Consider the following 11,330-nt stretch of genomic DNA (forward strand, 5'->3'; position numbering starts at 1 on the left):
CTTTTTATGTTGCAAAGGTTCCATATTTTGTATACAGATAGGGAAAATTTAAAAATGTAAAGAGGGTATGCCCTAAAAGAAAAATCAAAGGGAAAAAATAGTAAACTGGTCAACAAAAGTAAAGAAAATGAACCCCTAACCAAAAGACCAGGAAAGTGGCCAGTAAAAATGCCACTACTATCTTATTTGCAAGTCTACAATGTGCAAATATTGTTAGTTATCACACTTGATGGATGGCCCAACAGTTCAATCTGAACCATGCCATGTTTAAATTGCTTGTTATAGAATAGAGAATGATTACCTGTAATTAAAGCTTGGCAGATGAGTAGTTAGGCAGAGAAATTAAGGAGCCTAACTACTTAATCTGGGCCCTTGAAAGAGATAAGGGTAGACATAGATAGGAGGGCAGTCAAAAGAAAAGAGGAACTTCAAGGTTTGCCAGTTTAAGTGCACCCAATCAAAAGGAAGAAGATATTTTAGGTGTATTAGGCTGGGTAGGTAGTTTGAGGTTGCAGAAGCAGATGGGTGCTCACTCTTGTCTTGTCAAGAAAGACTCATATCATCAGTGACATAAGTACCATGGCAGTTGTTTGGTTGCATAATAGTGGAAGCATGACTAATTTCCCCTTCATTCCCCAGAAATCATTTGCTAACATCCCCTCAAGGACATTGGGATCTACCCAATAATCCTATTTCACTTCATTCTATGAGAAATTCTAAGTTAAACTCTGAGTTTACTTAGTGGAAAGAAGCCACATTTCTTGTGTAAAATGATCATTCCATACTCCTTTCATTTTCCTATGCCTAAGTTTTCATTCTATAAACTTAGCATTCATCCATACCACTTCAATTCATAAGGTCATATTAACATTTAACCCTATTATATAGCTCCCTAAATCATTTTCCCATCCCTATTCTACAAAAAACTATAATAAAAACCCCAAAAAACACTAAATATCCCTACCCCTTGGCACTATAGCCATATAATATAGTTTTGGGAAATATTAAGTCCACCCGGGACTTCATATTAACCCTTCCACGTATAACCCTCGGGATTTATTTAACCTCAGGTTAAATACCTAACCGCTTTAACCCTCCCACTTTACCACACATAAACCATACATGAGAACCCCGCGCATATACCTTTACTCGGGATTAATTTAATCTTTGGTTAAATTAATAGCCATGTCAACCCGCATAACCATATCAACCCATTAATCCAAAGTTTTTAACCCCCTGCGACATGTTATAATGTTTAATATATGGGCGGGTCCCCACACGTATTGCGCCCACATCTATGCATCCCGTCAGCCGTTGATTTACATTCGGCAGATTGGACGACCCTCACCGATATCTGAGCGACCCCGTTATACGAGGGTTAGCTCCCGATAGAGGGTGGTTTTGTCGCCGTACGGGGGGACGCGTGGCCCGTTTTGATTGCATCGGGCCTGCGCTGACACATACCGCCCCCGTACCAAAGGCGGTCCGATAGCAAACCACTTACTGCCTGTCCTCCCCGATGCCCACGTCAGCTTTTGCATTAGCACGCCCGCTACGGTATAGTTCACCGTGGCTGCCCCGTCACCAATCCACGTCAGGCGCCATGTTACCCGTTGTACCCTGCTACAGTACCATGTGACGTCATGCTGACGTCAGCGAAAAGAAGCGCCAAAGGCTTGAAAAAACACAAGTTTTTGTTAAAAACCAATGAAAGTGATGTTTTTATTTGTTTTTGCGTGACCAATTGTAAAATTTCATGCATGATTTTTTATGTTCAGTCCACCATTTACATCCTAGTTGGCCGCCCACGCGTGTTCAACCTACCAACCTGACCTCCTCGGCTCTACCTGCAGCTCCTTTCCACCACAAAGTCACGAATAAATAGGTATTTATTCGATTGTCACCCGGAAACCCTGTTTTGTCAAGTTTCTCTGTTAAAACACCTCCGAAAGAATTAAATGTGTTTGAAATATATTGGAACCTCTAAACCTCCCTGTTTCAACTCACCACTCACCACTACTTCCAAAGAAAACCTGTTTACCCTATAGCCCTCTGCAAAATTGCCATTGAAGCTCGAAATCCGGCTCCAGTTCGCCCGCAAAACCACTAAAGAAAATCTGCAAAATCCCTGCTATCTCCATTCCTTTCAGGCTTACTTGTTGCAGAGCCCTGCATACTCTTTATTTCCCTTGAAGCTCTGCTCAGCAGGGACATCTTTGCACAGAACTCAACACTGTAAATTTCCTGCCAAGAAATCCATTATCAGGACTCTGTTTCCTGTTGAAGTATACACCAAATCCAATTATAATCCCAGTAAAATCATGGAGGCCCCAGTAGCCTTAAATATTGCACCATTAAATGCACCCCATAGAGAGTTAGAGTGGATACCTTTGGCAGACAGAGACTATCAAATTGATGATATGGAGGGAGTCAAGCCTCACCTTCAGGCTTTCTGTGAAATAAGGAATAAATTCAGAAACAAAGTTGACCTATTAGGAATATGGGAATCCAACATGCCTATGTACTACCTGCCCTCAGTGAATGTCTTCCCTGACCTTATCCACCAATGTTGTGCAAATTATGAGCCTTCTCAAAGGGCAGTGATGGACCCTACTAGAAATATCCTATTTTATATTACCCCTCAGTCCATAAATGAGATGTTGCAATTCAAGCCAACTCAGCCTCTAGTCTCCCTTTCCATGAAACAATTACTGGATCAAGCCTCAAAGTTGTCCTCTGCAGAAGTTGACCGAGTTGCCAAGCTGTTTATGCCACCAGAGTGTTACTCCAGATTCACAATCCCCTATCACCATGCTTGGTTTACTGAGGAGGGGAAATTGCTCATAGACATGATCTCTTACATCCTAGGATTCAGAACCAGTGAAATTGTGGATGAGACTGTCTTTGCCTTGATGTCTATCTTTACTCCAGGACAACCCCCTGCTGTCAAGTATGACTATGCCACCTTCATAGCCAACAAGATTCATGAGCAGTTCATGAACTTAGAGAGGGAAAGGGTATTCAAATACACCTCATATATCTATCATTTGCTTCTATACTATCAGTCTGAAAGTTTCCCGGTCTTCCTTAAGAAATTGGATGCTAGGGGGGAGCGAAGGTCTATGATATTTTGGTCATCAGTGTTCCATCATGTTAATCTCTCCCCATACACATACTGTGAGTTCATTGACCTTTTTATCTACCCAGCCACTTGCCTTTTATCAGCAGATCCTCCTCCTAGGCTCACTGCTGAAATGTAGAGAATTCTGCACCTCTCAAAGGGATACAGCATTGGTGACTGGTACTACTACCAAAACCACACTGTAATAAGGATCTATGGCTGTGAATTAGCCCCATGCAAACTACCAAAATATGTCCCCATGAGATTCTTTGCCTTGGAGTACTATTGGCAGTTCAACAGTGCAGACTTAAAGCTTTTCTATGGTGGTAGGAAAAAGGCACAACTTAAAATAAGACATCAATTGGGCCCCTTTATCTTTAATAAAAGGGAAGAAGCATGGAAGGATGCCGATGAGATTCTGAGAGAGAAACTTAAGCTCAAACTGAGTTTTTATTGGTCACCATATGACCCTGAACACTTCATAAGATTTAGAAGGGTCAAGAACAAGCTCACAGGGTATCCCCACCACAGAATCCCTGAAATTGAACAATATGCCAACCAACAAGAATGGGTAGAGGGCACACTAGTGGAAGAGATTACTGAAGAAGAAATTACAGAAAAAGCAATCAAGAATCTTGAAAAATCAGTTGACTTGTGTCATGCGGAAAGAGTCGATTGTGCGGACACAACCAACCTCCCTAGGAGCCTAAGACTCTCTAGTGACAAACAAGAGAAATCCTTCTCTAAACATGCATTTACTATACGGGAAATCAAGTGTTTAGATCCTACCTGTAATCCAACGCTGTTGTAGCAGTCCAGCTCCGCTGATCCGGATGAGCTCCTCCTTCACTTTGAAACCTGCATACACTAACAATCAAACGATTAAATAGCACTTGATAATCTCATAGAATAAAACATATTTAACACATAGACCAAGGAGTACATGAAACAACTCATAAATAACAAGTTATTGAGAAGAATGGACTCATTTGCATTAATAGGTAACAAAAGGAACAAATACAACCTGAGCCTTGGTGTTGTGCAAGTCCCTCCCAGGGTCCATCAAGAGTTCTCCTTTACTTTGACAAAGCTCACCCACTTCCAAATAGAAAAAGCAAAGATGGCAATCTCTCCTCACAAGCTTCTAAATGGGAGTCCTAATTCCTGCAGCATTTACCCTTAGAAATGTATAGCTTTCAACCTCCTCTCCTTCTGGCCCAATGCCTGTATTTATAGTGCTCAAGAGGAAGTTAATCAGGTCCACCATCAATGGGATAATCCCCTCTTTGGATGGGATAGCTCCCTTATTGATGGGATAAGTTCCTCTTTGGTAGGAGTGCATGAACCATCTGGAGGCGCTCAATACACGTCGAACAACCTTCTAGAATGCTCTAGAAATGACCACAAGTGACTTTTTAAAGATGAAACTTGCGCATTTTAACCTTTTCAGGGGGACGCACCTGCACCTTTACATACAGAGCGTCCAAAGACGCAGCTTTTGTGAACATTGGGTGCGGCCCCGCAGGTAAGGTTGAGAGAACCTGCGTCCCCAGAGATAAATACATTTAGAAAGACTTTCTCTCTTTTTGGAGTTTGACATGGAGAGCAGAGGCATAAGACTTGCCTAAGAGGGTAGCATGACTGTTGATAGAGCCATCCTAACTGTGAATAGTCATGGTGACATTTTTTAGTGTAACAGATTGCCCCCTAAAGTGCGAAGCCTGAAATAGATTAGGGTTTTGTATTATCTAGGAAGGGTGAAGCGCTTTATCATTTCAAGGATTATCTCGTGGAGAGCCTGGTCAGAACCTGCAATTTTCAACACAAAATACATGTATAAGATTATATCATCACTGAGGTAGGCATTCCCATACTCAGATTAAAACTTTAACTAACAGACTAACTACTCTGATACAGGAATGATCTTGCAGTACATCATAATCATAGACTTTTGTAGACACAGTATGGGCGCAGCCATCTGTTTATGATTAGTCTACTTAGATAATGAATACAAAACTCCTCGCAGCCTGGATGGTGGAAACTAGATCCAGGGTCTTCATTTCTACTTCTCAAATTGGTACGATTCTAGCCATGCGAATAAATGAGTTGATGTCGAACATGGTAGAAACCACTTGATTACCAGTCGATGATGTAAACTGTTAACAAGCGTGAGAGAGACCACCAGTAATGTCGATGGTTCTCAAAGTACCCAGTACAATCCATGAGATGTGAATGAATGAGTTGATGTCGAACATTTCACGGAATCCTTTGATCGAAAGTCAATGATGTAAACTGACGTCAAAGGCGAGAAACCTGCCATTGATGCATGCAGACTTCAAGGTACTGACGATTTCTAAGTCATCTCTCTAGATAATGTGCTGATGTCGATAGAAAGCGACCCGTTGCAGGGAAGCCTACAACACGAAATCATTGTTCAAGTTGAAGAAATGTTGCTGTAAGGACTGACTCGGGGATGGTCAAACGGATGACAAGTATTTTGCAGATGAAAGTTTTGCTTGCAGACCTCTTGAACACATAACGACACGACAGATGGCTTGGTGCTGAATAACTCAAAGTTAATCCCCGGAACCCGGCTGAAGACTTTCAAAGTGGTTTGATCAACTGTGAGGTGAAGGATTTCCCAACCCAGGTGAATAAAAAGTGTCGTGTTCAAGAGTGGTAATAAAGTTTCTTCTGAGACAAAAGGTAACAAATAGGCTCATTCTTCTCTCTTTTCCCCCACCATTTCTGGCAAGTACCTCTTTATTTTTAACAAGCTTGAGGAGGATAACATATGCTTGATTATAAGCTCATCCTTCGGATGAGTCCAACCTAGTTTTGATTCGAACCCTAGGAAGGAGTGGTTCGTTCCTGTTTGTAATTGAACAGGTCCTTTACTGTGAAATGTTTAACGAGTCCAGTATAGGAGAAACTCGGCGTTTTTCAATTTTAGAGAGTCTGAAAAACTTAAGAAGACTCCAAGTTGAACTTTTTCGTAGATTTGTGTCCCTCAAGCCCGAAAAAGTATAAAATAATACCTGGGGGAACCGCTTGATCTTGCGACCAAGGACTACTTTCATAATTAGTGTCACTGACCTGAAAAGTAAAAAGCGATCAAGGACACGTCGTTTTATTTCCGTATCGAGTTTGAAACGACAAAAACCTGGCAATCTTTTCCTGATTCTACGGTCAGAAAAGAGCTATAAGGGGACCGTCTTTTAATTCCGTTTTAACGAGCGTAAAAGAAACGCTCGGCAATCTTTTCATTTTTTAGGAGTCAGAAAAGGGCTTAAAAGATGACTCTGATATTTTGGTTTGTGAAAAATGACAATTTTCCCTCTAAGTCCCTTTGTCCTGCACAAAAACAACACATTACTCATACCTGTTTAAGATAGGCAAAAATACATCGAAAAACATCCTTCCATGGTGAAAAATGAACAAATTCATCCAAAAAACCTATAAAAAGACTTTTTACCATGTCATTTTTACCATTTTACTGTTGAGGTTGAAAAAAGGGCTTTTGGCAAGAAACTTCCCGTGGTCGCTGCGGAAAATCCGACCGTCAGAATCGAACGCCGTCTCTTCCAGGTATTTTACAACATCCTACTCTTCAATTTCATCCGATTAAAATTGTATTTTAGGTTTTAGTTTTGTTTTTTGGGGGGGTTTAGGTTTCAAAATGCGCTCCTCGGTGGACGCAGGTGCCCTTCGGGTGACCTGCGTCCCCCGACTTTTTCCTATACAGGAAAATGGTCGGGGGACGCAGCCCACCTTCAGGCCAGCTGCGTCCGGACGCCCTGTGTTCTAAACGCGGGGTGCGTCCTCCGTGGAACGCGGAATTTGAAACCCCAATCCTCACAAACAACCATTCAAATTTCCCCAAATTAATTCTAATCATTGTTTCTTGGTGTGTAGGGCACTCACCATGTTGGATTGGAGAGAAAGAGAGCACGAGGACGTTGATTTAGCTGCAATTGAACATCAACCTTCCATTGATGCCCTAAAAGCATGCGGGCTATATAAATACTGGGCCATACCTGGCATGAGGGCTCAGGTGAGATTCTTAGAATGGCTGGTTGAGAGATGGAACGTTCAAGAGCAATGCTTTTACATAGGAGGGCACCAGCTCGAGATAGAGCCCTCTGATGTATACTTTCTCACTGGCTTGCCAAATAGAGGCGAGCAACTCAATCTAGCCGGGACTAGGCCGGGTGGCCAATCCCTTGTTAGTCTCCGGGAAGATTGGTGCACACCCAATGCACACCATTCGAAAGGCGTGGAAATCAAACACATCTCTCTGCGTGAACTCAAAGTTATAGCTTTCACGGTTACCAGAATTTGCGGCGCAGCCGCTTTACACATTGCTTCCGGGTCCCAAATGCGGATGGCAATTGACTGTTACCAAGGCACCATTTTCAACTGGTGTGATGCTGTGTCGGCTAATGTGAAGAGCCAACTGACTAAGGCAAAGAACGGACGACTGAAAACTTTTGTATATGGGCCTTTAGTCGTGAGCTTTGCCTTAGAGAGAGTTCCGATGCTGATCCCTCAGCAACTCACTGTTGATATCTTGGGTCCTCGGGAGCCAAAGCTGGTACGATGGGTTGCGGTGATGGCCCGGCATCCTGACGAGGGCGCGGCGGTTGTTCGATTCTCTGATAGTTATTTTCACTGGTTAGAGGACCAGGTTTTTTCGATCCAGGACTTTCCGTATGCCAGAGTAGATTTTCGACATGATCCGGACACGGTTCTTCCACAGGGAGAACAATGGGATGACAGAGGTACTTTATTTTTCACAAGTTTTCAAATTATGTATTTTTTTTTTGTTTTTTATATATATCGTCTCAAAACTGACAGTAAAAATTTTCAAAATGCAGATGTTGGTCCACAGCGCCCAACCAACCTCCGGCCTTTTGAAAGGAGACATCCAGTTGCACCGGTACCGGCCCCACAGGACGCGGCTGCAGAGGTACTAGCTGAGTTGGAGCATGATCTAGAGCGTCTGACGGCGGATATGCCTGAGACTACCATGGATGATATTCCTATCAGGCTTCAGCGCTATGTAGTCGCAGTCCCTGGACCGTTTAGGAGATTTTTACGTAAGGTAGCCCGTGCAGTGGTGTCGTATAGGGAGCACCACCAGTGATTGGCTAGTCACTTTGTAGACACATGCGACATTTTTGACTTTTTGTACTTTATCATTTTTGCCGATCATAAGGTGTTTTTCAACCTATGATCGAAGACGATGTATATTTTTTGACACACTCCTATCTATATATATCACTATTACCGGCTTATCTTGTTTAACATATGTGATGAAATGTTTTTAAATTTACTTGCATGATTATCGTAAATGTCTGTCCAACATTCGAGAAGCAATTGCATCTGCTAATGTATTTAAAGACCTTGGAATATGCTGATATTCAATGTAATCAAATTCACGTTCCAAGAGACGCACTCTCAAAAACAACCTTAATAACACAGGATTTCTAATGGCATAAACTCTATTAAGCTGTAATACAACAAGTTCAGAATCTAACGTCACTATCAAACGTCGAATTCCAAATGAAATAGATTCGGATAATAATTCAACCACTGCACTGTATTCTGCAATGTTGTTCGTTGTTTGACCGAGGCTTACCCCATGCATAGAAACTAACTCGTCAGAGGGTGAATAGATAACCCAAGCTGCGGAAGAGATATTCCGTGTACTACGACAAGCACCATCAGCAAATCCAATGTATGTTTGGAGAGGCGTCAACATCTGCAATATCAAGAGTAAAACCAAGATAAGCCAGAATAACGACGAAAAACACACTCTCTAAGCTAAGCACACTGACTAACTAACAAACATACTAGCTAGAAAGAAAACCTAACCTAACTAAAAAATCTCCATACCCACCATTTAAGCATAATACCTCTTTAGGTAAAGTCCATTTCTGGGTTTACCCAAAGAGTCCCCATCAAAATCTACCAGCTCATAAGCCCCTTTTGCTAGCTTTCGCTTTACAATATAGGGTCCATGCCACATAGGAACGAATTTTCCAGCACCTAGCTTATCGTTAGCTTGATCATATAATAGCACTAGGTCTCCCTCCGAAAAACTTCGAGGGGTCACATTTCTATCATACTGAGCTTTCATTCGCTTCGCGTGAGTCTCGATTGCCAATGCAGCGTCACGTCGAGTCTCATCTAATTTAGCTAAGTACAATAAACGTTTCTCCTCTTCGGAAGTAGCTGGGAGTAATTCGACAACCATTTGAAGTGATGGGATTTCGCATTCAATGGGTAACACAGCTTCCAAGCCATAAACTAGCTGGAAAGGAGTGAACCCTATTGAAGTTTTCACTGAGGTTCGGTATGCCCATAGCGCCGAAAATAACATGTTGTGCCAATTCGACCGATGAATACCAATGGTTCGTCGGATCATGATAACCAGAACTTTGTTGATAGACTCAACCAAACCGTTGGCTTGCGGATAATAAGGAGTAGAGCTATCGTGGCGCAAACCAAGCTGGCTTGTAAGCTCAGTCATCATGATGTTTCGAAAATGGCTCCCATGGTCAGTAATGATTGCTTGTGGGACACCAAACCTAGTTATAATATGATTGAATACGAAAACTGCAGCTGTTTTGCCGCTTGCGTCGAATGTAGGCATCGCCTCGGCCCATTTAGTAAAATAATCAACCGCGAGGATGATATACGCATGCCCCCCGGCCGAGTGAGGGTTACAAGTAATAAAGTCGATACCCCATTTGGCGAATGGACCAACGACAATTATAGGGTGGAGAGGAGCAGGTGGTGCACGCATCTTGCGATCAAACACTTGACAGTTGTGGCACTTCCGGACTGCAATGATACAATCTTTAAACATAGACGGCCAGAAATAGCCAGCGCGCAACACCTTCTGAGCTGTGGCATACCCAGACATATGACCGCCACATGCTCCAGAGTGACAATCATTCAAAACCTTCTCAGCCTCTTCATGAGTTAAACAACGTCGAAAAACTAAGTCTGCCCCCCGGCGATAAAGTGTATCTCCAATAATTTTGTATTGCTGGGATTGAAACCGAATTTTTCGACGTTCCGCTTTGGAAGCTTCAGGCCGAAAGGTTTGGGTTTGGAGATAGATGATTATATCTCCGTACCACGGATCTACAGTACTGATAAGAAACAAAGATTCGTCCGCAATGGACTCCTCTGCCACAGTCTCTGTGTCAGCACACGGGAAATCACACATCAATTCCGCAAAAACTAAGGATTTCTTAGACTTGGACTTCTCGAACTCCAAGTCGAACTCTTGCAGGATAACGATCCATTTAGAGTACTTTCCCCCTAGCAGTTGTTTTGTCAAAATATAAATCATAGGGTTGCAATCCGAAATAACTGTAGTTTTACGGAGAAGAATGTAGTGACGAAAACGCTGGACAGCTTGAACGGCTGCCAGGGCCAATTTCTCCACATGCGAATATTTTAACTCAGTGGGATTTAAGGTCCTACTAAGATAATATATCACATGTTCCGCTCCGAATTCATCTTCTTGAACTAACACCATTCCAATGGTGGAATGCGAAGCTGCGAGGTATAAGAAGTAGTCCTGGTTGTAGTTGGGAGGATGCAACAATGGTGCATGGGTCAACGCGTGTTTTAGTGCATCAAAAGATTGTTGGGCAATCTCGTCCCAAAAGAATTGTGCGTTCTGTTTCAACAACCGTGTAAAACCTTTAGTGACCTCGGCGTAGTTTGGGATGAATCGGCGTAAAAAGTTCGCTTTCCCTTGCAAACTTTGGAGTTGGCGCAAACTCGAAGGAGGAGGCAATTTGATGATAGCTTCGACTTTCGAGGGATCGACGCGAATGCCGGCTTTTGAAACAACAAATCCCAGCAATCGACCTGTTTCTATACAGAAAACACACTTGTGGGGATTCAAACGAATTCGATAATGCCTACACCTCATAAAGATTGCTCGTAGGTGGACAAGGTGATCAGCTCGATGTAAAGAATGAGCAGGCAAATCATCGAGGTACGGTTGCACAATGTGCTTGATGTCATGAAATGCGTAAGACATCGCCCGTTGAAAAGTGGCCCCGGCATTCTTAAGCCCAAAAGGTAATTTGCAATAAGCAAATGTCCCCCATGGACAAATGAATGCCGTTTTTGGTTGGTCGGCAGGTAGAATATTGATTTGATTATAGCCCGAAAAACCATC

Source organism: Pinus tabuliformis, chromosome 7, assembly GCF_031772625.1.
Source record: "Pinus tabuliformis cultivar Carrire ecotype Pingquan chromosome 7, CPIR1, whole genome shotgun sequence".
Classification (NCBI taxonomy): Eukaryota; Viridiplantae; Streptophyta; class Pinopsida; order Pinales; family Pinaceae; genus Pinus; species Pinus tabuliformis.